The sequence below is a fragment of the Rhinopithecus bieti genome, unplaced genomic scaffold (genome assembly GCF_001698545.2).
Source record: "Rhinopithecus bieti isolate Rb0 unplaced genomic scaffold, ASM169854v2 scaffold_12653, whole genome shotgun sequence".
Lineage (NCBI taxonomy): Eukaryota > Metazoa > Chordata > Mammalia > Primates > Cercopithecidae > Rhinopithecus > Rhinopithecus bieti.
Genome location: NW_016807437.1, coordinates 1,117,899 through 1,144,957, shown reverse-complemented (window position 1 = coordinate 1,144,957; position 27,059 = coordinate 1,117,899).

The window sequence follows — 27,059 nt, the reverse complement described above, 5'->3', positions numbered from 1 at the left end:
TTAATAGCTCTGCATTTGTTCAGGATAAAGCTCAAATTCTTTTTCTTAGTATCCAATGCCTTACAAGATATGGAACTTGCCTAATTCACAAACTATCCCTCTGTCTATGTACATACTTGGGACATACTAAATTCTTACCAACTTAGTAACATGTCAAGTTGTTTCTTATCTGCACTCCTTTGGACATGTTTTATTTACCCATAATTACCAACTCATTCTTCGAATTTTAGCTTAGTTATTACTCTCTTGAAATATCTATTCTACTTAAACAATTCAACAAGCAAAAAACGAATAGCTCTATTAAAAATAGGCAAAGGGGCCAGGCACAGTGGCTCACTCCTGTAATCCCAGCACTTGGGAGGCCGAGAGGGGCAGATCACTTGAGATCGGGAGTTTGAGACCAGTCTGGCCAACATGGTGAAACCCCGTCTCTACTTAAAAAAAAAAAAAAAAAAAAAAAAAAAAAAAAAAAAAAAAATTGGCAAAGGACGTAAACAGACACTCTCAAAAGAAGATATACAAGTGGCCAGCAAACATGAAAAAATGATCAGCATCAGTAACCATCAGAAAAATGCAAATCAAAACCACAATGAGATACTATCTCATACCAGTCAGAATGGCTATTATTAAAAAGTCAAAAAACAACAGATGCTAGCGAGGCTGCAGAGAAAAGGGAACACTGTTGATGGAATGCAAATTAGTCCAGCCACTGTGGAAAGCAGTCTGGAGATTTCTCAAAAACTTAAAACATTAAAACAGACCTACTATTTGACTCAACAACCCCACTGCTGGGTGCATACCCAAAGGAAAATACATCGTTCTACCAAAAAGACACATTCACTCATATGTTTATTGCTTCACTATTCACAATAGAAAGGCATGGAATCAACCCAGGTGCCCATCAGTGGTAGATTGGGTAAAGAAAATGTGGTACATATGCACCATGGAATACTATACAACCATAAAAAAGAATAAAATCATGTCCTGTGCAACAACATGGATACAGTTAGAAGCTATAGTACTAAGACAACTAATGCAGTAACAGAAAACAAAACACTGCATATTCTCACTTACAAGTGGGAGCTAAACACTGAGCACACATGAACATAAATATGGGAACAACAGATGAATAATAGACACTGGGAACTACTAGAGGGGAGAGTTCAAAAACTACCTATTGGGTACTATGCTCACTACCTTGGATGATGGGATCCATATCCAAACTTTATCATCATGCAATATTTACATGTAACAAACCTACACCTGTACCCTCTTGTATCTAAAATAAAAGTTGAAATTTTTTTAAAAAAATTAAATCAATGGTATTTTCTCTTTCTCTCAACAATTGATGTGACACCTGGTCAATTAAGCAGTTATCTGCCCAGCAATTCTAATGCTTACACATGTGAATGTTCAAATAAAATACCATAAAGCTAGTTTCAGACTCTATTTTGAAAAGTAGCTCTTTCTTTTAATCATACCTGGAATTTTAAAATTTATTGCAGAATGATACATAAAAAGGGTACTAGAAGGAGTGCAGTGAATTTGTCAAATACTTCAGGGGGGTGCAGCAGGTTGAGAATTTAAGACTGAGCTCTCATCCCCATTTCAAGCTTTGTAGCATCACTTTGATCTATTTTACTGCCTTGGAATATGTTATTTGGGAAAAAAGTTTTACTTTAAATAAAGTTTGAAAATTATTTAGATTATAAAAGTGAATTTTCTATGATCTGTGTATGAATGTATTTTCCTTTTGGGAAATTTCCTTGTGGACCCTCCTTTTGCATCTGTGACTTGAAACAAGTTGTGCTTCTTTTGTTCACCAGATTCTTTCTGAGTTTTGCTGAGGACTATAAGCCTAAAATGGAAAATAGATTTATAGTTTTATTATAATGCAATATTTTGAATTTAGGCACAACTGAGCTCAGTAATTGACAGTTGTTGTACTATTATTATTACTTACATATGGACATCCCAATCCTTGAACGTAAGGATATTATCCGTAAGGACCAGCACTATTCCTAGCCAGCTCCATAAAAATAAGAGCTGTATGGTTTTCTCTTCTTAGCAGCCTAAAGCAACACAGCATACATCTAGTCCTTGCCTTTATGGAGATCCACTTGCAGGAATGGAAATTCTTGCCTGATCAATCACTGTAGCACTCCATTGTTTAGGAACTCAGAAGCTTCCAGAATGATGCTCACCCATCCCCTCTACCTTGTTATGTGCTGTTCCCTGGTGTGAACACTTCATTTTCCTTTGGGATCCTCTCTTGTCTTCTCCATTAGCGCAGAAGAGGATAGAAGGTGGCCCAAAACCCTGCTTTTGTTTTTCTTATATTAGGACACAAAATTGAGTAAGACATAGCCCCCTGGGAGACCTTCAGTTAAGAAGGAATGATAGTACAGTGAACCTGTGGTTACAATAAAAGTTTAAGAGTTTGTATGGCAGTGGATAATATTTTTTAATTTATTAATGATTTTCTTCACTCTTCTTTGCATAATGCTGTCCTCTACTAAACCAGATACACTGTTACCTTTGGGAAGATTTTGTTTTAACTAGAATGCAAAGAAAAGGCCACCATTCAGTGTTTGATTTGCAACAGAGAATCGTGAGGCCCATGGCAAAGCCGTGGTCATGAAAGCCAAGGTTTGCTCAGATATCAAGGTACTTCTAAAGGTAAATAACTTTCCTTTCCATATCAGGAGCAAAACTTGAAATTTGAAACATATGATTTTACTATAGCCTTTAGCTAGTAAAGCATGTATTATACTCTATTACATTATATTTTATTATATTATGTTATATTGTAAAGCTTTTATCTTTACTATCTAAGTAAACCTTAGATAGTAAAGATAAACCTCCAAATTGTCTGAGTTTCAAGTAAGGCTTAGATAATAAAGACAAAAATTTTTCTTTAGAGAAATTTAAGGATTATGATTTAAGGGGAGTTGCCATCTATCCAAGGAGTAAAAATAAAGTGGAAAGGACTTCTGACTTGAGGGATAGAAATCAGAGAGAGCTACAGAAGACTAGGCAAGGGAGAAGATGATCGTGAGTCCCTGGGTTTATCCCCAGCACAGGGGCCAGATATATAGAGACTGAAGAGTTTTGCAGCAACAGACACTGCCACAAAACTCCAGGCACATTGAGATAGAACCCACAAGCATTTTTTCTATGCTAGTGCCCTGTTTTCCCAGGCTATCCAAGCTGGCCTTGGAGTGGTAGAACAACAAAGGGAAGTGTCCACAGAGACAGGCCTGGTATGGGACAACTGACTTCCGTGGTGCTTATATGATGTGGAAGGAGTCCAGAAGTTCCTGAATGCCTCCAGGAATGTGGACCATGAGTGCTGGCTGGTGAACTTACTCAGGGCGATGATGGGCCAAGCTGGGGATGGAATGGAGTCACTGGGAATCTGAAGCACCGCAAGAACCAAAGTGGGGCCTGAACAACAGGAGGTGATGGCCAAACACTTTGGGAACTGTTTCAGAGAAACACGCAAACCATGTTTTCCTCTGCCCTCACACCACAACAACAATCATCAACACAGAAGACTTCTGTGACCAAAGTGTGGGGGCTTTTCCCTGGGTGTCCTCCAATCAGTTCTGACATTACACACCCAGAAACAGCACCAGATATCACATATGGAGGGTTCAGTCCCACAAGACTGCCCTCTTCTCCCACCAGCCTCAAGTCCGGGCCTCCAGAATTCCTGACCAATCAGCTTCAAGTTGGGGTTCCCATGACCCTATCTCTGTGTTTGATTTATTTGTTAGAGCAGCTCACAGAACTCAGAGAAACATATTTACTGGTATGTTATGAAGGATATTTTAAAGAATACAAATAAACAGCCAAATGAAGAGATACATAGAGAAGGTCTGGAAGCATGGGCAACTGTGTTGAAATGTGATTGTATAGAAAGGATATGACTTGAATAAACCCAGCAAGGCCTGCCTGCTCAGGGTTTTCTGGATCTCTCTGTGCAGCATTCCTTCCTGCAGAGTATGAGGTATAACCCACTCTGGAATAAGGTTCTTATGACCCACAATCAGATGAGAGTCCTGCCTTGGGCAGGTGAAAAGAAGGCAGGAGAAGGTCAGAGAGAGAGTTTCCATTTTCTGAGGCCTGCTCCTAAGGCCTAAAGTACCCCAACATTGTGACAAAAGAATATAACAAAGATGATGAGGCTTTTGAGCTAGGAACCATAGATGAAAACCAGTGTGTGTGTGTGTGTGTGTGTGTGTGTGTGTGATCATATCACAAGAGCCATCATCATGCCTTGCCCATCCTGGAAGAATACAACCTGAGTGGAGTTAGAACAGCCAGACGTAGCTTTAGTGTGAATAGAGGCTGATTCCCAAAGATCAAGTGAGATGAGCTTAACTAGAGCCCCAGAAGCAAGCATAGAAGGACAGCACATAAATTGCCCACCTCTCCCCTGCTTCCTGGATACCATTAATTCACACAAACCTTCCCTTGCTTCCAGACTCCATCTACTCCCTAGAAAGGGGAGTTAGAACATTTGAAGTGTCTGATTATTTATCCAAAAAAGACAGAGTTCCCTTAAAATGGAAACGCTTATGGTTTTCCAACATTGCCAGAAATTCCAGAACCACATAAAATCAGTCACCCAAAAATTGAAAAGTACATACTCTGGCCCATCTGCATTGTAGGTTATCAAATTTGACTACTCTGTACTACTGAGTATGCACACTGCTATAGGAACTAAGAAGGTCAGTTTTTTTTCAGACGGTGGAGTTAGAAAAGGCTTCCCACAGGAGTAACACTGAAGGTGAATTTTGAAGGGCAAGCAGGAATTATCCAGCTATGAAGAAACAGAAGTGTATTTCAAGAAATGCAAAAAACATGAGTCAAGGGACACTGGTAAACTTAAGTATAGCTTGTTCAGGGAAAGCAAAGTTGTGGGAGAGAAGGACTGAGCTTCCATGCAAAAAGAAATCAGGTTGAACAGGAAGGCTGCAGGGCCAGCCTATGGCCATGAGGGTTACTGCTAGGACCTCTGAGTGGTTGGAGGCTGAAAAACAGCCTTTGCTCTGCTCTCTAAGGGCCCTGTGTACTCTACAGCAGAACAGGGTACACCCTAAGGATAAGACCATCCTTTAGAATGTAAAAAGTCTTTAGCTTAGCCTTAAATCACAAGGCTTCCTATGCCCAGAGGGGGTGACGTCTCAGTTTTGCAGAAAGTCGTGTCAATTAGCAGGGATTCTTTAAATATGGTCAGATTATGGAAGGTCATGCAAATTACTTTAAAGGATTTGGATTTTAAGTAAGAACAGTGAGGAGCCACCACAGGGTTCTGGGCAGGGGTATGACATGGCAAAAGAAATTATTCCAGCAGCAGCTGTCTGCAAGGCAGATTGGAGCCGAGAGACTAGGGAAGTTGCCACAGTTGTCCAGGCATGAAGCAAAAAGGGAAATTTTATGGTATCCATGGCAACTGAAGGGGAAAAATATGAAAATTATTTTGAAGGCAGAAACAACGAACTTGATTACTGATTGGGTATGAATGCATGGAAGAGGCAGCAGTAATAAATGACTCAGGGGTTTTGAGCTTAGGAAGCTACGAGAATAAACCTGAAATGGGGATGCTAATCAGGAGAGCTGCTTTGAGGGAGAAAAGAGAGAGTTTGGTTTTAGACATGTTGAATTTCACATAATAATGAAATGTAGAAGTGGAAATGCTCTCTATACATGTAAAAGGGCAAGACTAGGTCTTTCTTCCTATTTTTTTCATTATTTTTGTTCTCTCTCCATGATTTTTGCATACATCTTAGGCTCTTTCTCTGAGGGATGTTTGGGAATAAATTTGCCACTTCCCTTACTTTTAGTAAACTGTGAAGAAGATCATCATTATCATCATCAACCCCGTCTTCAAGTTAACACAAAGTATTAGTCAATACCTACTTGTGTTTCACTTTTATGATTCCATGCCCTTGAGAGATTTCCACTCTGAAACAGCCAATATTTGTAGGATCAATATGTAGAGAACAGAAAGAGTAGAATATAATCATCGAATAATACCTACATAAGATTAAAAGTAGTATTCACACTCTACAGGAAGAAACGAAGAAAGAGGAAGGATACCATGCTAGGTTAAGATCTGTGGTCGGGATGCTGGTGATTGGAGATAAAAATAAAATTAGCAAGAATTTCTCTTCTGGACAGGGCTAATTTAAGCCTTCTCCTTAGGAAGGAAAATGGATTTGGGATACTCCTTACATAATGATTATTATTTTCATTCATCTAGGACTTAACATTTTATACCCATTATCTTATCTTATCTTCTCCATGGATTGCAAACCTTGTGCAAGACCATGTAGCTATTCTGCAGGAAAGCTGGGCCACAAACTGAAATTTCCAGCACACCAGATTGAGTCATTTGAAGATGAGAAAAAACAGTGTTTCATGAGGAAATTCAGCTACTTCTTAAAAGATCAGCATGTAAGAATCCAAAAATATTGTTGGTGAGGGCAGCTTCTTCAGCAAGCTCTCCTTCCCTGCTTTTACAAACAGAAGTCCTTCTGTAGGAAAGATCACAAGGGTTGGCTGCTCATCTCTGCCCATTTGAACAGCACATCCCTTTACTCACGCACTTCTGTTTGCCTCAGCCATGATGTTCCTGGATTTCACAAAGAGGGAGTTGTTTTGCATAGAGCGGTTCTGTGAGTCAGTGTGAAAAGAACTACCTGCCATATCACCTCCCACTATCTTAGAGAGGAGGGTCAACTTTGATCAAAAAGAGAGAGGAAGAAATGGCATGTTTTCTCTCTCTTGATTTTCCACTGTATTAATTTCCGTTATAGTTTAACACCGTGGGTCCAAATCTGGGCTTGCAGTGAGGCAATCTGGTTCATGTTTTTGTCCCATTGATGGACATGTTGTTTGCTTTGCTGTTAAAGAGATTTAGTGAAGTCTTTATGGATGTTGAGAAGATTAAAAAGCTTGATCGCAAGATGGTGCCTTCTGGACACAGACACCATTCACAAAGTCTGGTGGTGCTGGTGGAGTCCCACTTACACCTATAAAAATGTCTGAATTCATTTAACTTTCTCTGTAAGTTGTAGAAATCAAACATTCACTTTTTACTTACATAACATGTTTTCTTCAAGTTTCCTTTAAATTGTTCACTATACTAAATAGAGGGACTTAAAAAAAAAGAATCTTTATCTTTTGCAGCTACTTCAATGTATGAAAGCTTGATTTCTCTGCTACCCACACAGTTTCCTCTGGGGCTTTAGCCTTACCAGTATTCTATGACTCACTGTGTTACTTTTCATAAATAGATGCTAAATACCATCCCTGATTCTACTGGAAATGGCAGATAAAAATATTCAAGGAAAAATTTTAACTAATTCAGTTAGATTTGAACTATGCAAATCTCCATCAATTTCTCACGTCTCCTTTTTTCCCTCCTTCTCTTTCTCTTTTGTTTTCTGCTCACCAACCTGCTTGTCATAAACACTGGTTGTCAAGCTCTGTCACATAACTCTGTTCTCTTCATTTCTCATCCCTCACACTGTACTGCAGAGCCTTTTTATTGAGAGAAGGAGGGGTTGTATTTGGTCCTTCTCTCCCTTTCTCTCTTCTCCTTTATTTGCCCATTCTAACCCACACTGCATTTTTCCCCCTCCTATTAATTCTCCCCTAGATCAATCAAGTGTCACTATGGCATACATAGGTCAATCAAGTGTCGTTATTGACCCCAGAAAAAATTACTTCCTCCTTCCTGAGACCTAGCTGAGCTGTCACCTTCCTTGTTTGCAAAGATTCCTGGGAACCCTTCAGGGGAAGACTCAAGAAAAATAAAGATACCCAGGGTAATTCCAAACCAGACTTGAAAGCAGAAACTGAAGGCAGAGAAAACCACTACATTTATGATGGTGGTTTAACGATAGCAGTGGAAAAGAAACAGCATGCATTGGGCATAGATATCACATTCTTCCAAGAACTTTGTTGGAGGACAGTTTCTCTATGGGATTCTCTCTTTCTGAACACCTTACAATCAGAGACACTGACTTCTTTTGTTCTGGAGTATCTTTTCAAGGATTCTACATAGAGTGTAGCCCTGAAATACACAGAATGTACCTCCTTTGAGGCACTGACTTCTTTTGTTCTAAAATATCTCTTCAAGGATTCTGCATAGAAAGTAGCCTTGAAAGATACAGAATTTACCTCCAGCAATAGAGCAGGCATGCTTACTGCATATTGTAATGGATTTCAGTTCCCTGGTTTCAGAGTTCCTCTCTTGTCAGGTGGCCCATGTGCAGGTGTCATTTGGCCTTCTTCACATCATCCTGTGGAATTGAGGCTCAAGGAGCTGCCACAAGAAAATTGATACTCTGCCTATTGCTGTCACTCTAAGTAATAAAATTATTTGTTTCCAACCCAGGAGTTCTGTCAGCATCTATGAAACTGTAGCGGGCTAATGTATTAACCTACAAGTAGGATAAAATCTCAACCCTTCACAGTTCCTGATAATTTCCAGACATTATGATTTTTTAGGCTGTCAGTAGGAATATTAGGCAGATGAAAACTTGGGAGCTAAAATATCTTCTCTACCAACATTTAGAAATAGTTAAACATACCTCTCCCTCCTCCTCACTCCCACCTCCATCTAGTCTAATGTACCTTCTTAACCTCAATAATGGAGGGCTCTAATGGTCCATTTATTCAGGAGAGTGGATTTCTAAAACCCATTTTCAGATTACAGTTTGTGTGCCAGGATTACATTTGTTTTTATTAATAGAGAAAGGAGTCGAGCAGCTGACTTTTCAATCATTTAATCAACAAATGCATCCGGAGTACTTTCTTACTACTGTGTTAAGTGCTACATAAAGCAGCCTCAGTTCTTGAAGCATCTTAACTTCTTTCACTGCAATAAAGAAAAATTTCCCTATAAAAAAGAACCTAAATGCTCAAGTCATTCATTCAGAAAGTAACCGGGAGAAACTTTTTTTTTGAGATGGAGTATCGCTCTGTTGCCCAGGCTGGAGTGCAATGGCGCCATCTCGGCTCGCTGCAAATTCCACCCCCAGGTTCAAGCTATTCTCATATCTCAACCTCCCCAGTAGCTGGGATTACAGGCACCTGCCACCACGAGGCAGGTGGACCACCTGATGTCAAGGGTTCGAGGCCAACCTGACCAACATGGCAAAACAACTTCTGTACTAAAAAAAAAAAACATCTTTTATAAGAAGTCCTTTACTTTGTTTTATGTTTTAAATTCTCCTAGGTTATAATAAGTCTTTTAGGCCAGGAGCAGTGGCTCACGCCTGTAATCCCAGAAAGTTAGGAGGCCAAGGAGGGTGGCTCACCTGAGGTCGGGAGTTTGAGACCAGCCTGCCTAACATGATGAAACCCCATCTCTACTAAAAATACAAAATTACCTGAGCATGGTGGCACGCACCTGTAATCCCAGCTACTCAGGCTGAGGCAGGAGAATTGCTTGAACCCGAGAAGTGGAGTTTGCAGTGAGCCGGGATTGTGCCACTGCACTCCAGCCTGGGTGACAGAGTGAGACTCTGTCTCAAAAAAAAAAAAAAAAAAAGAATTATTTTAAAAGTATTATCTCTAGTCTATCCCTCTCACAAACAGAAAGATAACCTCAGGACCCACATTTAATACCTTTCTGATTTTTAAAAACCTCTGACCTTCAGGAAACTCAAAGACTAAAGAGTCCAGACCTATCAAGCCAACATCCTTTAGCTACTACTGATTTATAGTAATAATAAAATAAAACATTGCTATCTGTCATTTCCAGTTAATTCAATTCATGATGATGATTATTTACTGGGGGAAAGAGAGCAGTGAGTCATGGCGAGGCTTTAAGAGCTGGGAAAGGAGCCATATGAATACACACACACACACACACACACACACACACACACACAAACACACACATTTTCATGTCAACTTGAATCATGGCATTTTCTAAACAATGGTGCTTAAATGCTAAATCCTAAATGCATTTTACAGTTTAATAAAAACTTTATCACTTATCCTCAATCCTTCTAAGTCTCTGTGTTCTCCCAATTTAGTCCAGAATTTAACCTCTGACCCAACATAATACTGACCACTTTAATTTCAACCAAGTCTTCAGAGCGACATTTAGGAAAACCAGGGCAACTTGTTTATTTAGTGGAGAGGGGATAAGTGTGAAAACTTACTGGATTATATTCCCAGGGTTCTCAGCAACCACCCATGAAGGGGCTTAAAAGTTTATAGAATAGTCCCAAGTCTTGCATTCTTTCTGTGGGGATGGGGGAGCCCCAAAAGCTGTTCTGTTTCCTGTGACCTACCGCACCATTCACAGATGGTTTTTTTTTTTTTTTTTAGCAATACTGCCTGTTTTCTCTGTGTTGGCTTCTCTTCAGAAGAAGGGTACCAACATTGAGCAGATAGACAATGACACAGGCTGCACTGCTTGCTCTCTTGGCCTCATTCCCACCCTAATATGAGAAAAGACCTTGTCCCAGGTTTGCATTACTGCAAAACTGCATGTTTTAGGCAAAAACAAAAATGGTTATTCTATGCACACCAAAGAGATGGAGGAAGATGCCTAAGTTAATGGCATTTTCACAATGGAAAGACTTTTAGGTAGTTATTGACTTGCAATTTGCTCTCTTCTTGATTAAAAGCTACAGTTACTTATTTAACTACTCACACTGCCCCCACTGAATGAGAGAGCAGAAAAAAATAAAGCGAAACACAGGAAAGAGTTAAGTCATTCCTAGGTGATCAGTGCTGTGAGCTGACTGAAAAAAAGAAAATCTCTAAAAGTTCTAGCATGACACAGATCCAGGCAATTGTGCTTAGGAAGAAGAGTAATGAGAACTAAAGAGATACAACTGATAGAAACTCACGTTAAGGCGTAAACTCTAAGCAATTGCAGATAGAAAGCCTGAGACTTCTCAAGTAGTTTAAGTGCTCTGATTCAAGAAGTAACCATTCCAATAGAGACCGATGGGGAACGTGGAATAGTGTCACATAAAAGATAATAAAATCACATACTAGAATTAGATGAAAAGGGGGGGGGGAAGTGAAGATCTATACATGGGCCAAGCAGAGACATTTCCTTAGGTATCCCTGGATAAACCTTTTATCAGTTCTGTAATAACTTAAGATAGGAAGTACTGCAATTGCTTGACTTTATATTATTTGCAGGAGTGGTGGTGGTATATGTGTGTGTGTTTCTATTTGCTTTTTAAGTACTTAGTTGAACCTAGTACATTCCTTGGTTGTGGGTTTAATTACTCTTCTTCGTTTGTGTAACACCTCATATAAACCCCCCACTAAGAAAATATATTGATGGATAATTATCTGGACTGGATCTGCCCAGTGGAAAATCACAACCAAGGTTCTGGTGATCAGAGTAAGCAAACATTAGCAACAGCCCTTCCAGAATGTTGCTTTAGCAGGATTATTCCTATCTGAATATGCCCTACTATATACCGGAAGGCACCGGGCTGCAGAAGAGGGGTCCTAGGAGATTTTGTTGCAGTATGTAACTCTCCTCATAGAGGGTGTGATTTGACAGAACTGAATGGCCTCCCCACCCTCAAATCACCTCCTTCATCAGGATACCATGTGCCTGAAATGCTTCACTCCGTTTGTTAAAGTGCAATTAGAGGGCAAGGGGTGATTAAGAATTTAATCATTAGCTTCTACTCAAACACTGAGGGGACATTTCTTCAGATTAACTACCAGGGGATCTTGAGTATAGTGAACATATTTTACAAATATAAAATTGGGTCAAGTGGTTGGACAAGTAAAAATGTAATTATGAACTTTTAAAATTTTTGAACTCATAACAGTACCAGAAGAACTGACATATTAATTTCTCATAAGCATGGAAAAGTGTTATTCTAATGGAGAGGAGAGGGAGGAAAGGCAATGGATCCAGGTGGAATGGAATAGTTCAGGGCCATTATTGCAAGAGAACATCATGGAATTCACAGAGGAATGGGAAGATTGGAAAGGACAGGGAAACAGCTGCTTCTGAAAAACAAAATGTCACAGGGCTGCCCTAGGTGACCCTAATGTTTCCACTACGCCCTGAATATTTTTACTGCATTCTTCACGGCAAAAAAAAAAGTAAAGGAAAAGTAAACAAAGATAAAATATCCTACGCCCTTGAACATAAAATAAGGAGAGAGTGGATGTTCAGTTCAACACTTCCTGAGTTTATACTCTGTGTCAACCCCTGAGCCAGGTGCTATCCCTGCACTGGGCCAAGGACCAGGCTGTTGGGCACGTGTTACCATAGCGACACGCTACTGAGAACAACCTCGTGCCCCACTTATACTGAGTCTTCTAAATATTCCCAAGGTTCCTCTCAAACAGAAATAGATTTTTATTCACACTTCTAAGAAAGGACGGTATTTATTTATTTATTTATTACCATAAAGTTTAGCAATATTATGCAAAAACTAAGTGCTAGGAAAGAAAATATACTTTCATCGGGCATGCCAGGTGTTTTTGTCTGAAAGACTAGCATCTTACCTGACATCTGAGCAGAATATCAAGACCTCTTAATCAAATTTTCAATTTCATTTGCCAAGATAAGCTTGCATAATGTCTTTATGACATAAATTCCCCAGCCTTCACTCTTCAAAACATCATGAAAGAGTGAAAGTGGCAAGTGATACAGGAACTGAGGTATGGCAGTTCCTTTAATGGGCTGGGAAGCTCCTGATTTCGAATTTAAGAAAGATACAACCGCAGTCTGACCTTGCCTAGTCAGGCATTGCTGGCAGCTCCCGCCCTGGTTAGAGAGCGCCCCCTACTGTTTCTCCTCTTTGTCAGCTCCAAGTATGCCAATACCCAGGCGGACTCAGTTACAGAGCACCAGTTGGACAAGTGTATCCTGGACTGTGAAATAAATTGAGAGGAAGAAAGCAACAGCCATGGAGCTGGGCAGAGAGGATCATATCGGAGGTTTGGAAGGAGGATTTCGGATTTCTTCTCTGCACCCAGACTCCTGGTCCTAGGATGCCTTCCAGGAAGATCAGACATGGCTGGATTTAAGAGCAGAAGAATCTAGCACCAGAATTTCTTTACCTCCTTTCACACACAGAAGTAAGAACAAGAGACAACCAGAAGGAAAGAAAGAACAAGCCAGGGAGGCAGAGCAAAGGAGAACCAAGATAAGGAACCCAAAAGGAAAAGAAATAGAGAGAAGAACAGAAAACGAGTCAGGCAGAAAACAATAGAATTGTCTTTATTTCCTTTTTACTCCCTCCTCTTTTTAAAACAATGTTTCTAATGAGCACCTAGTTTCCTTTGAAAATTTACGAGCACACTTGTTTACCTTTGCTACAGTTTTCAGAGTTTAGCACTTTTGTGGGCTGGGTGTTAGGGGAGCTGAGGCTCACTGTCAGTGTTCATTTCTGCTGTGATTTTGCACTGATATTTGTATGTCATCATTTAGTCGTTTTGTTGTTTGTTTGCGCCATCAGCTTGTGTTTGTTGCAAGGCAGCTCTTCTGCTGTCTGTCCTCTGCTTCTGGATCTATGTCACTGCTCACACTGCCTCACTGACATCTTTCCAAGACTACCTATCAGGACCCAGACCTAAGCAAGTTTCCCTCCCCCTGGAGAAGCACTGTAAGGGGGTGAAGTCTGGCCCTTCTAAGTGATTCTTGAAACGGGCAGGTAACAAAAAATTATTGAGGGTGTTGGGGAACTGAACCATCATAGGTTTTCTTGTATAATATACCTAATAAAATATGGAGGTAAGAGGGACTGAAGTATTGTCCAAAGTCAAACAGCTTGTAAGTAACAGGATTTGAACCTGTGGATCCCAAAGCTCATTCTTTTCCCTACATTACACTGCCCCAGAGCTCTTGTAGCCCTGCCAATCTAGGCTCACTCCAAGAGAAATATTCTCCACTTGCAAGAGTTCATAGAACTGTCCACATTACTGAAATTGTTATGTCTCTGGGTTTTCCTTTTAATAGGCACATGTACTCGAATTTGCATAACTTAAATGTAGACAGAGTGTAACTACCGTGTAAGCATAACTACCATATAAGTGTTACGAGTGATCCTTTGGAAACAGGCCTACAAAAATTCTGAAATCATATGAAAATAGACATTTTTGATCCTCCTGGGAAGTAGATGACATCATTTTTTATGCAAAGTACACTAAGACAGTAGAGTGCTGGTGAGGTGCTGATAAGGCAGCTCTCTGTCCAGAATATGGGAGCCCTAACTTCTAGTGTTTACTGATTTCTGTGGTGTAAATATTTCCACCATGGCAAAATATAAGCTACCAATATCACATCACTGAATGTGGAATTGAGGAAAATTGTGCTTAGTTCTTGTGAGCCCACACAAGCCGGCTCCAGCATACAACAGCACTAAGGGCTGCGCAGCCATCACTGGAATTAGACTGCATGTGCACATCAAGGAAGAGAGCCGGTAGCAAGTACCATGACAAGCAGGATAGGGTGAAGTGTGTCAGTTCTGGAATCCAATTGCACATAGGTTTCAAAACCCAGCTTTGCCATTACTAACTGGGAACATGGGCAAATTTTTAAAATATTCTGTGTTGCACTCATATATAAAGTGAGGATAGTAATAGTATTTACTTTATAACGTTGTTGCAAGAATTAAATGAACTGATGCATGAGTAGTGAATATAACCATGCTGGGCACCAAGGGTTTAATAAGTATTACCTATTGTTATATTTTATGTGTTTAGGAGTATAATACCCTACTAAAGATCATCTTGGCAATACCTCAAATAAAGTACCAGAAGAATAAGAATGACTGTCACCGTGGACTTCACAATTTCAGTGCTGAGTGTCAGTGAGAGTGATGGGAGTACTTTCAATCCCTAAGAATAGTTGCCTCTTCAGGCTCAGACACTCAGCTACTCTATGGGCAACCCCCCTGCCACCTCCCGCTGTTGCAGAAAAAGCCATGGCAGCTTTTCAGCCAAGATTCTTTAGACAGAAGAAAAGTTCCACCCTTAAGTAGAGAGCAGGGAACCATACAATAGCTGCATCTACTTGGCACTGAATTGTTTGGAATAAAGAAGATTAAAACACTTTTATGAATGTATGTTCTTCCATATCTTTTAATTTCTGTTCTTATTATTTTAAAAAATTCTATAAAGATCTTACTCAGAAAAGTGAGGCCTTCTTAATTCTGGCAGACACTAAGACATACAGTCCTATTCAGAAAGAGAGAAAAAAAGCAATGAGTTAACTAGACATATGACAGAATGAATCAATCTTTCTTTTACTTTTCGTGTCTACTTTTTGAAACCGCACATGATTATCTTTTCCATTCTGGGTCTATTTCTAATAAATTACATTTCATATTTTATTACCTCTTGCTTGGAATATTATAATAGCCATCAAAAATAATGTCCAGATTATAGTTTTGTTCATAAGTTATTTTATTTTATTTTTCTGTCTAACACAGGCCAGGCACTGCTTAGGACATGGTGGGGTTGGGGGGTGGGGGGTTGTCCAGTGGTAAAGAGCTGGATATGATTACAGCCCTGAAGGAGCTCACATTGTATTAAGGGAGAGAAACAGTAACCAAAACCACACACACATAAACGTGTTAATTTTGGATTGTGGTCATTTGTATGAAGGAAATAAAGAAGGTGATATGGTAGAAAGGAGGCATCAAGGAGAATCTCTTAGGTGAGGTCTCATTTGAGCTGTGAGAAGGAACCAGCCATTTGAAGAGCAAGAAGAAGCATGATCCAGCTGGAGAACTGCAGGATGAAAAGTCATAGGGAGGGAAGAGCTTAGCATGTGACCAGAGCACATTCCACCTCTTCCATGCCTTCTTTCAGTACCTATTACCCAGCCCCCTCTTTATCTTCCTAAAATGTCCCTTAAGAGTATCTTTTCTTTTAAAAAACTGCAATGGCTTCACAATTCCTAGCAATTCAAATTCTTTGCCATGACTTTTGAAGCCCAGCACACTCTACCCCCTCCCACTTTCTGGGCTTCGTCTCCCACCAATCCTCTGTACAAAGCCTGCACCAAGTTGCGTTCCTCACCATCTCCTATGTTGTTTCTCACAGTTTTACTCATTCCATTTCCATTGGCTTGGCTTTATGACTTAGCCAGAACCCACATATCTTTCAGGGACTAGTTAAAAATGTTTTTCTCACTCCTGGCATGCTTTCTTTTGAGTCTTTACAATGCTTCATATCACTTGTGGTCAATACCAATAACTCATTAATTAAAAGACCTAGTTATTTAATTGTATGTTTATTTATTTATTTATTTACTTCTCTTGTAAGTTTTATGATTTCATTCATACCCGGTTCTCTAAGAAGTCACAAGCTTTGGGGGTAACATCCCCAGCAGATTTTTAAGCTCCTGGAGGGCAAGTGGTGATAGCTGATGTTTATTCATATCATACAAGAACAAGGCCTTGGACTTAATAGGCCTTTCTGTTGATCTGATCATTTCTTCTCCATGACTTCTCCCATTGCATTTTGCATAATTCCTGAGAGGAACTTATCTCTATAAGAGATCTCTGACTTTGGTTAATCACATATCCTGTTTGCTTTTAGCCTCACTAAACAGTGGACATTTGCTCTCCGAATGGCTGGTTCCCTCTCATAGCTCAAATGAGACCTCATCCAAGAGAGTCTTCTTGATGTGTCCTTTCTACCATATCACCCTCTTTATTTCCTTCATAAAAATGACCACAATCCAAAATGATCATGTTTGTTTCTTTGTTGATTTGGTTATTGCTTCTCTCCCTTAATACACTGTGAGTTCCTTCAGGGCAGGAATCATATCCAGCTGTTTACCACTGGATACCCCCTCATGCCTTATGTGATGCCTGGCCTGATGGAGTGAGTATAGGCGAAGGTGGGAAGAGCTGATGCACGGAATTGTCTTATTTGTTTCTAGAGGTTCCTCACCATTAATAACCCTGAGCTTAATTCCAATTACCCAGCCATATTACAGAAATTCTGGAATTTCTTGTTTTCATTAATGTTTAGCAACAGGTTAATGAATATACCCAGATAAAAAACATACATAAAATTTAAAATCATAAATTGTATAGAAAGAGAGAACATAATTCAATTCCCACTCCACCATTTTTATCCCATGTAACCTTAGTCATGCTCCTGGTATTATTGAACTTCTTTCTTCAACTGCAAAGTCAAGATAACATTCACCTAATGGATTTTTGTGAGGATTAAGTGAGTAACTTGTGTAAAACACTTATCGCAGTGCCTAGTAGTAAGAGTAACTGGTCGTAGCATTTAGATTCACAAAGCCTAGCAGGCAGCTGGCTCACAGGAAGGGCTCAATATATAAACACATGTTGAAAGAAAATAGAATAGACAAGAATAGCTCCATCCCATCCCAGACCCCATAAACAGACCTAGTCTGACTAAGCAATGGATGTTAGGAATATGTAAACATTCGTCTTTAGGCCTCAGTCTTCAATGTCCAGCATTTGTCCAAACAGTTCACTTATGATAACCTGCTCTCCCTGTACTCACTTTCTCTGGCTTTTTCCTAAACTCTTCTCTCAGTTTCCACTTCTGGCCTCTTCTGCTTTGATTAACCAGTGGGACATCTCCCTCTGGTTTGACACTTGTGCTCCCAGACCCAGTGGAACAGTCAGTCATATTCTGGGTCCACACACTTTTGACTCTGGGTAAAGGTTATTCCCATTCTGTCCAGGGAAGCCCTTCTGATCTCACCAAAAGAGAGAGATGGGCCACACTCATTCCAATGAGTTAACTAGCTAAGAAAAGCAAAAATATCAGTCATCGAATTGAGAGATAAATACATATTCAGTTTTGTAATCATATTTTTACTGGTTGCTGGAAAATAAAGTATTCCACATTTTAATGTTGCACATTAGCCTGTCCACTGCTAGAGACTAATGTTCACTATTGTAAATTTTGAATGTAATCCATAATACACATCCTACAAATGTGATATGCCAAAACCTCTTGCAATGGAATGATTATTACACACATATGAAGGACCAAAAGGTGTGAACTTGTCAAAGCTTGTCCTTGGTTTCTTTTAACACCATTCCTTAGCAAACTGTTTCTGAGATTCATTGCTTTCCCTATTATTCTGCTTTCAGCCAGTTGTCAGTGAATATCCCTCAGGTGTGGACTGACATTGCCTTAAGGTGTTTTAAGTGCAAAAAAAGTCTAAGGCTTAAAATACAATACCTCCCAATGGTATTTACCCTTTTTTATGGGACTATTGAAAGAAAGCCCCCAAAGAATGACTCTCTCAGGGTAAGATTCAGATATCTTGAAAAAGGTTGAAAATTACACCTGTCTCTGAAATTACATCATTTGTGGGCTCAATTACTCCATCCTCCACGAATGTTAGAGCCCAGACAAAGCAGACAGTAAGCAACAGAACGATTGAGGTGAGTATGTAAAATACGTAGCTCTCTTCTTTCACATGACCTCTGAGGTTAGACGCAGAGTTACTGGCTCTCAGCTGCTCCAAGAGAGTTTTAGAACAATCAAGGCCAGCTGTGAAAAATCCTCTCATGGTTTGGCTTCCAACAGACAGCAGCTTTTCTGTGAAAAGTAACAGCTCCTTTTCCTCAGCTAAAACCTGAAAAGCCTGTGCTCTCTGTAAAATCCAAATTGGCCAATGATTTTGAAAGAATATTGATACTGAAACCACCAACACAGAGAAAGCAGAAATGTCCCTTTTAGCAGCAATATGGTACATAAAGGCTGGACATAAAGGTATATAATTCTGCATACTTATTATTTCCAGAGGGCTAAGGGCACTTAAGTTCACTAAGCTCCATGGTCCTAATAGTCTAATATTGTGTATTTCTCATGCCTGATTCAATATCACAAAACTCACCAGCTCATTTCGTTAATGAGAAAAACGAGTTATGACTTAGAAGGGACCATTAAGGAAAACTAAGGCTACCAGTACACAACAGAATATTAAGTGTGGATGTCACTTGGTTGGGACACCACAGTATCAAAGGCAAACGGGTAGAGTTGTGGTGGATGCTGAAAATGGCTAGGTAGAGACCCTCAAGGGAGACTAGAGATAACTGTGGTCAGAAGACAAAAAGACCTGTGGGTAGGTCTTTGATTCAATATGCTCCTCCTGAAGCATATTAGGGAGTAATTGAGCCATGGGTATCAGAATAAGCTCAAGCAGAATGATTCCTGTAATATTAAGCCATTATAGGCAAGCAAGGTCAAGGACTCTCACAAGAAGAGAAATACAGAGATGTGACAGAGAGATTTCCAGCTTCACATAGTAACCCCCAAATTGATGTTTTATCCTAATTAAAACTTAATATAACTCTGTGGTAAGAGTTTCTTGCCCCATATATTCTGACATATACTTCTGAACAAAGGAAATGTGCCGACTGAGAAATATTTCATGAAACTAATTGCTTGATAAATGTGTGCAAAAACATATAACGCAGAGATATTAAACAGGAAAGCTGGGAGAAATACTGTGCTAAAGTCAACAGAATAAAAAAATCAAACCAAAATGGTATAGAGTGTGGGATAATGCAAAGAATGTCAACCCAGGTGGGTGGTGGGAAAATGAAATTATCTCTGGTGTCTTTCCCAAACTACACATACCCACCCACACATAGATTCTGATGGGACCTTAAGGGAAACCTCCCACCTTCCCACCCCTCCAGAGGCACAGTGCTACTGATAGACACAAATTATCAGGTGCATTGAGTGAGGAAAAAATTTTAGAACCATCAGCAAAATTGGAAAAACCACTGGACTACAGTCCAGTGGAACTGGAATTGAATTTGGGTTCTCACCCATACTAGCTTTCTGTTGCAGACAGTTGTTTAACCCCTCTGCTCCATTTCCTTGTCTTCAAGGAAAGGGAAGACAATGAGAGCTAATTCCCAAGTTTAAATATGAAATAAGATTATTTATGTGATAATGATATTAAATGTTAGTAAAATCTGAATAATATTGTGCCATTCATAACTATGTTATTTTAGCAAACAAATATGTCAGATTCTACCCACTGTTTTTATTTTATTTCCCCTTATTTTCATTTATATCACCTTCTGCTGGTTTGTACTAAAAGGATTTCCTGGACTGTATGTTTTAATGTTTGTGGAAAGAAAGCTCTCAAAGGAAAGACTCTTTCCTCTATATCCAATGGAATCATTGGCATAAAATTTAGGAAGTTAAGAAGAAATAACATTCTTACAATTATTTGATTCAATATGGAAATTTCTTTTAGGATGAACTTTTTGCTGATGTCATTGGTTTAGAGTAAAACTGCTGAATATAAAGATATGATTCCAGTATTAACAGAGCAAAACTGTGAAACTGTATCAACCAACCTGAATTGTATTCTCATTGGTGCTATCAGTTAATGAAGTTAGACAAAGAATTTTCCCACATTACAATTTAGTCTACCCAAAAGCCTAAGGAATGCCACCTGCCCATCAAAAATGAATAAATGTGACATAATTCCATTGTTTAATACAACCATATAACTAGGTTCTATAAGTCCACACACACACCTAGAGAGGTAGTCTTATTTACCTCTTTAAACTTATATATTCTGATTAATAAATAATAAATCAACATTAGTATGTTGATTCCATATGGCTTGTTGATTGGGGATCAGATGAGAAGATTATTCTAATACTGAAATACTCGTTTTTCACTTAATGGTTTAATCACCTAACTAAAGTTTACTGTGTTCTTTGGGAATTCAAAGTGGCCATTAGTGAAACTGACAAAAAAAATTCATCTTCTTAGAATTTTGCGATGTAATTAATATTCATTTTGGAACCCTCAGGACCCCAGAGAAGAGTTAGGTATAGAAAGAAACTCTAAAGCATATATAAGATCCCCAGAAGATTTTCCCCTTCCTCCCTGTCACATACCTCTTTGTCTCAACCCACTTAAATTCTGAGAAAAAAATCAATACAGTTAAATGAATTTAAGTATGGGTTTATCATTGTCTCTTTAAGTAGAATTATGTCCACGTTTTACAAGTTCCATTTCTTTAGCTGTCAAAAACTAGTTTTATTTAGCTAAGGTTGAAAATATTGGGAAGAGTCAAGGTGAGCATCTAGTGAAAAGCTTTGGAAACACTCCAGGGATAAAGCTGAAGACATTAATCACCAGAATAACAAATGAAATTGAATTGCTCTAGAATTTGGCTCCTTCACCTCATTTTCCACTTCTTCTTCCAGTGTGGTCATCAGGATTCAATTCTGGTACTATGCTGTCCATAAGATAATACCAAAGGGAGCAGAAACTCGACATTTACTTCTTTTAATCTTGACTCTAATCAAGAAAACATGACAATGTTTCTGACATCGCTTCTCAAAAACTTTTTGTTTTACTTTAAGTTCTGGGATACATGTGCATAATGTGCAGGTTTGTTACATAGGTACACATGTGCCATGGTGGTTTGCTGCACCTGTCAACCCATCATCTAGGTTTTAAGCCCCGTATGCATTAGGTATTTGTTCTAATGCTCTCCGTCCCCTTGCCCCCCACTCCCTGACAGGTCCCAGTGTGTGATGTTCCCCTCTCAGTGCCCATGTGTTCTCATTGTTCAGCTCCCACTTACGAGTGAGAAGATGCAGTGTTTGGTTTTCTGTTCCTGTGTTAGTTTGCTGAAAATATCTGAAAGCTTTGAAAAATCAGATTATCATTAAGAAATAATTCTTAAACCCAGAAATTTTGCCCAAAGAACTTCCTTCTCCAGAGTCCTGAAAGAACAAATTAAATACTCATCATAAATGTCCAAGTGCAAAGGGTCATTTATAAAACTACCAGTTTACAGATGAGGAAACTAAGATTCAGGAAGTATAAATGATTTACCCCAGCATGAAGCTAGTTAATAGATGCAGGTTGCTCCCTACTCTTACTATCTTGCTTTTTTGTTAATCATGTATACACAAATTCTGAGTACCTACCATATCCATGGCACTAAGGGCTGTGAAGGGAACAAATCCAAAACATTAATGGTTTCTCTTCCCAATATTATTATTAGATACTTTAAACATTGCAATAATGATAATCACTATATATCAAATACTCATTACGTGGGAGAAACTGGGTCAAAATCATGGTCACCGACATTATTCTCTTAATATGGGTGTTAGTTTCTTCAGTTTACAGATGAAGAAAAGGAAACTGGTATACAAAATGTCATATAACTGTCTCAAATCACACAATTCATCAGAAGCAGAGGTCAAATTTGAACTTACATTTGCCTGATTCCAAGACCTTTGCTCTTAACTATATCATAAGCTGATGTAGTTCTACAACTGAAACTTAACACTTACCTCCAGAGGCAATAGAAGATACTTTAGCTAAAAGTAAAAGAAATTTTTAAAAATAAGGTTTATTAACACTAGAATAACTTAACATAGGGAACCTGTAGAACTTCATTACTGTAGCTGAGTTGAAAATGACAGGATATTGAATTAGAGGTTTTATTTAAGAGTGGGTCTACCTAATTGCCTAGTAGGAAGCGAAACTAAATGATATTTCAAGCTTTCTTCTGTCCTATGACTTTAAGGAAAAACAATAACAACCATAAAACACCACCACCTACAACAACAGTCTTCTGTGTTTTCCCATGAATTCAAATGAGCTAAAAAGTGATAAATGTATTGCAAGGAAAATAGCTATGCAGCACTGTTGGGAAATGTGGTTCCACGGAGATGTCACAGAGTTTTTCCTTGTAAAACCTGCTACTGAAGTTTGGACAAAGGTGTGTGTTTGTGTGCAGTGACTAAGCTTGTGTGGGAGGGAGGCAACCACTGCAGATGGCTGAAAAATATGCTAATGTTGAAAGACCCATGTGATGGCTGGCATCCTGAAAGAGAGACAGATGTTTCCTCCCAAGAAGAATTTTAGAACAAGTGGCTTGCTGACCTGTTCAGGCTTGATTCCTTAACTGCATCTCAGGGTCATACACACGTCAGAACCACTGAGACAATTGTCCTCCTCACTTTGTACCCCAGGAAAGAGATAGAGCAGCTAATTAATCACAAGGCCTTTGCTGATAGTACATTTCATTTGAATTTTTTTTATGTTTTAGTTTGTAAGATGTTTTCATGTTCTCCGAGACTTGCTTTCAGAATGCTGCCTTTGTTCACATGCTGGGTCCCTACAGTGCTCTCATTGCTCCACTCTCTGTACCTTTTTTTTTTTTTTTGCATAAAAACCATCCCTCTTATATTCACTTTTTAAATCTTTCTTTTCCCCACTAAACTATATGCTCATATCATGGCAGGGAGCATGACTAACTTGTTAACCACAAAATCCCGAGAGCCCAACATAATGCAAGATACACAGAAGTCTCTCAAAAACATCTTTTCTCAGCACTCCTGAGAATACCTACAAGACATTCTCAGATATACTAGAGAGGCAGAGCATAGATTGTCTTGTATTAGGCTACTTGAACAAGATTGTTCATTCCTTCATTTACTCAACAAAAATTTGGGGATTTACATCATGTGTCAGGTACTGCTCTAAATGACCAGGATGCTGCAATAAAAAGAACAACAACAACAAAAAAATCCCATCCTTGTGGGTTTTGCATGTTAGCATCAATATATTTTTAAAAGAAATTGAAAAAAAAAAACCCAGGTACTTTGACTACAAAATTCATTTTGTTTGCAGATTACATAACACTGCTACTCAAGTTCCTGGGTCTGTAGAAGAAAAATAAAATTAAAAATTAAAAAACAGCCAGGCGCAGTGGCTCACGACTATAATCCTAGCACTTTGGGAGGCCGAGGTGGGTGGATTACCTGAGGGCAGGAGTTCAAGACCAGCCTGGTCAACATGATGAAACCCCGTCTCTACTAAAAAAATACAAAAAAAAAAAAAAATTAGCCAGGAGTGGTGGCACATGCTTCTAATCCCAGCTACTTGGGAGGCTGAGGCAGGAGAATCACTTGAACCCAAGAGACAGAGGTTGCAGTGAGCCGAGATCACGCCACTGCACTCCAGCCTGGGCAACAGAGTGAGACTCTGTCTCAATAAAATAAAAAAAAAATAAATAAGTTAATTAAAATTTTAAAACATTGCTCAGGATCTCACAAGTTTTCTTCTGTCTTAATCAGGTGGGGATTGTCCCCATAAAACCAGAAGAGTTTTAACCTGCAAAGTACAGCTTAAAGATATATAAATCTGCTGTAATTGATATGAAAGCTAACTGTGTACCACTCCATGCCCACCTTTCTGCATCTGGCATTACAAACTATCCAATAGCTTTAGCACAAATTCACATGTCCTGTTGTTTCTTGCTACCTCTCAGGGTTCTAAAGGAATAGGCACCAGGTTCTGATAAGAACAGAAACATCTGGAGTGTGGGAGTGTTAATCTAAAGAAGAAAAGTGAAAATAACATTCATTGAACTGTTTGGTGTGCTAAGTAATGATTGGCGTTTTCACATACATTGTCTCACTTAATCTTTGCAATAAACAAACAACAAAGTACATCATATGCTCCCCTTTTATTTTCTACCAAATGAGGAAATAGGGTAAGAGGTAGAGATGTACCTTTATGTATCTATAGAGAGATTTATGACTTTTGTAATGGTCAGAGCTCCTAAATCACTAATTAACTTCTTAGCAAATTTATAGGCTGATATAACAAGTGAATAAATGGTCTCATTAGATACTGAGGAATTTTCTTGTTCATAACCTTGTGCCAAAAAAGAAATGGGAAATCATTAGATCAGAGAGAGTGGCCGTCTACCTTCTATTCACCCAGGGAAGATTTTGTAGAAAAAATGGGAACTGGCTACAGTTGATACTATATAAAGAAATCCTGACTTTTAAAATTCTCCACTCTCTTTCTTAAGAAATCCTTTTTTTTTTTTTTTTTTCTGTCCTTAAGGTCTCAAAGTTTTCTCCAGCTGAAAATACAGCTGCCTCATAGAAACATTGCATAAGAAAATTAATAACAATAAACCCCAGAGGAATCAGGGAAGTGGTGATAAGGCTGCTTTATGCCTTCCTTTTACCCAACTGAGAACTTCCTTTCAGCCTCACTTGCTGAATGCTAAGAGGCCAGGGAGGAGCACTAGGGCACATAGGAGAGAGACAGGATGGCGGGAAGCAGTGAACAGATATGGGAGCAAAGGGAATTTTAAAAAGAGGAAAGGTCTCTGACCGGGGCTGGCCTAAGGAAAGAATTGAAGGTCAACAGAGGGGTTTTAACGCAACCCTCTCCATCTCCCTCTCTATTCTCCACAGTGTTTTCATCACCCTCAGCTCCTACCCTCTCCCCAGCTGCTCTAATTCCCATCCTCCCATCCACCTGAAACAACAAATGCTCCAGATCAAGAGTTAGTTTTGTGTTTACAGTAGAGCCTCATTTTGCACAAATGTAACTCATGTTCTGATTTTAGAGCCTAGTCTTGCCACCAATTTTCTTTATCCTCAACCACAAACAAATCTATTGGCATGTATTAAGGCCTTGGAAAAAAACCAGACTGGACTATAACCAGCAGGCAAGCTTGAGAATGGACACTACTCCTCATTCTCTTCCAGAGAATTAATAGTTACTACAAAGGCAGAATGCTGTAAAGGGCCAGACACCAGCATATACACATTCTTTTTGCTTTGGTCTAGATCAGTGGTAATCAAGTTTCAATATGCTTAATAACTACTGAATAGTAAATATCACAAAATCATTTACACTCTAATTCGTAGGTGATTTAAGGGCTTTTTTTTTTTTTTTTTTTTTTTTTTTTTTTTTTTTTTTTTTTTTTGAGACAGGGTCTTATTCTGTCACCCAGGCTGGAGTGTAGTGGGCAATCTTGCCTCACTACAACCTTTACCTCCTGGGCTCTCGTGATTCTCATGCCTCAGCCTCCCAAGTAGCTGGGATTACAGGCATGCACAACCAAGCCCTGCTAGTGATTTAAGGGCTTTTAAGTACAATTTTGTCTCTGCAAAATTTTGTCTCTACAAAATTTTCATCTAGTTTTGACTTTTAAACATGCCCAGCTGCAAAAGGTCATCTCTACTATAATACATTTTTCTGGAGAGAAAGTTATAGCGTTTGAAATAATCTCTAAGGAGCCTATAACCACCAAAGATAAGAACAACTCCTCTTCCCAACTCAAATCTCATCCGTCTCATGTCTTACTCTCTCAGAAATATCCTATTCCTCTGCTAAATTACTGCAGCTCAACCAATGAATTAATCTGAGTTAAATTTTTCGTGTTCCCTATACTTAAACAGCATCTATACTTTACATAAGACGTTAGTGCCTAAACCCAAGGGATAAGGAACTGTGGGAAATTCCAAGCACTTTGGCAGAATCCAGAAGGGCAATACTTGAGTTAGGAAGTCAAACGCGTTTTTAGAACCTGTTTAACCATGCCTTATAGGTAAGGGCTTCCTCATCCTCCAGGAGTTTTCTTCTTGGCACACGCTACCGACCTTACTGACAGCTCTCATGCCACAACTGGTAAGTGACAGTAACAGTGGAATATTTGCCTGACTCTGAGGAATCTTTAAGGGAATGAAGTAGAAAGAGGAGCTGAAGAGAAGATACCTGAGAACCCTGAAGCAGAGATAAACCTTTGGAGAAGATACTCTTAGGACTGCTGCCACCCCACTTTCCCATTTGTTGAAAGGGAATAGAACAAAATCAGAAAATATTGTAGCTAAACTTCTGAGATCTATCTCATGTACACAGACAAGTACACAGAAATAACAGATGCCAACGTGATCCAGCAGGTCTGGCATACTTTGTCCAGTGCTCTCTTTAGCAGGACATATACTAAAATCGAAAGTGTTGCCCTTAAGAGGGGCTGGGGCCCAGAGCCACCTTTGGCCAATTCTGGGCGGGAAAAAAAATGACAATGGGAGTACCCATTTCAACTGCCACATCGAGAAATCACAAATGTCTACTCTATCAGTCTAGAGAATCCATCAGTTCAGTGCCTTTGGGAAACATTTGTAAGTCATACCTAGTTGGGCAACCGCTCCCTTCCCTCTACAAGGCAAAAAATTCATACTCTGCCCATCACTGCAGCATAGATAAGTGCATGCATGGGG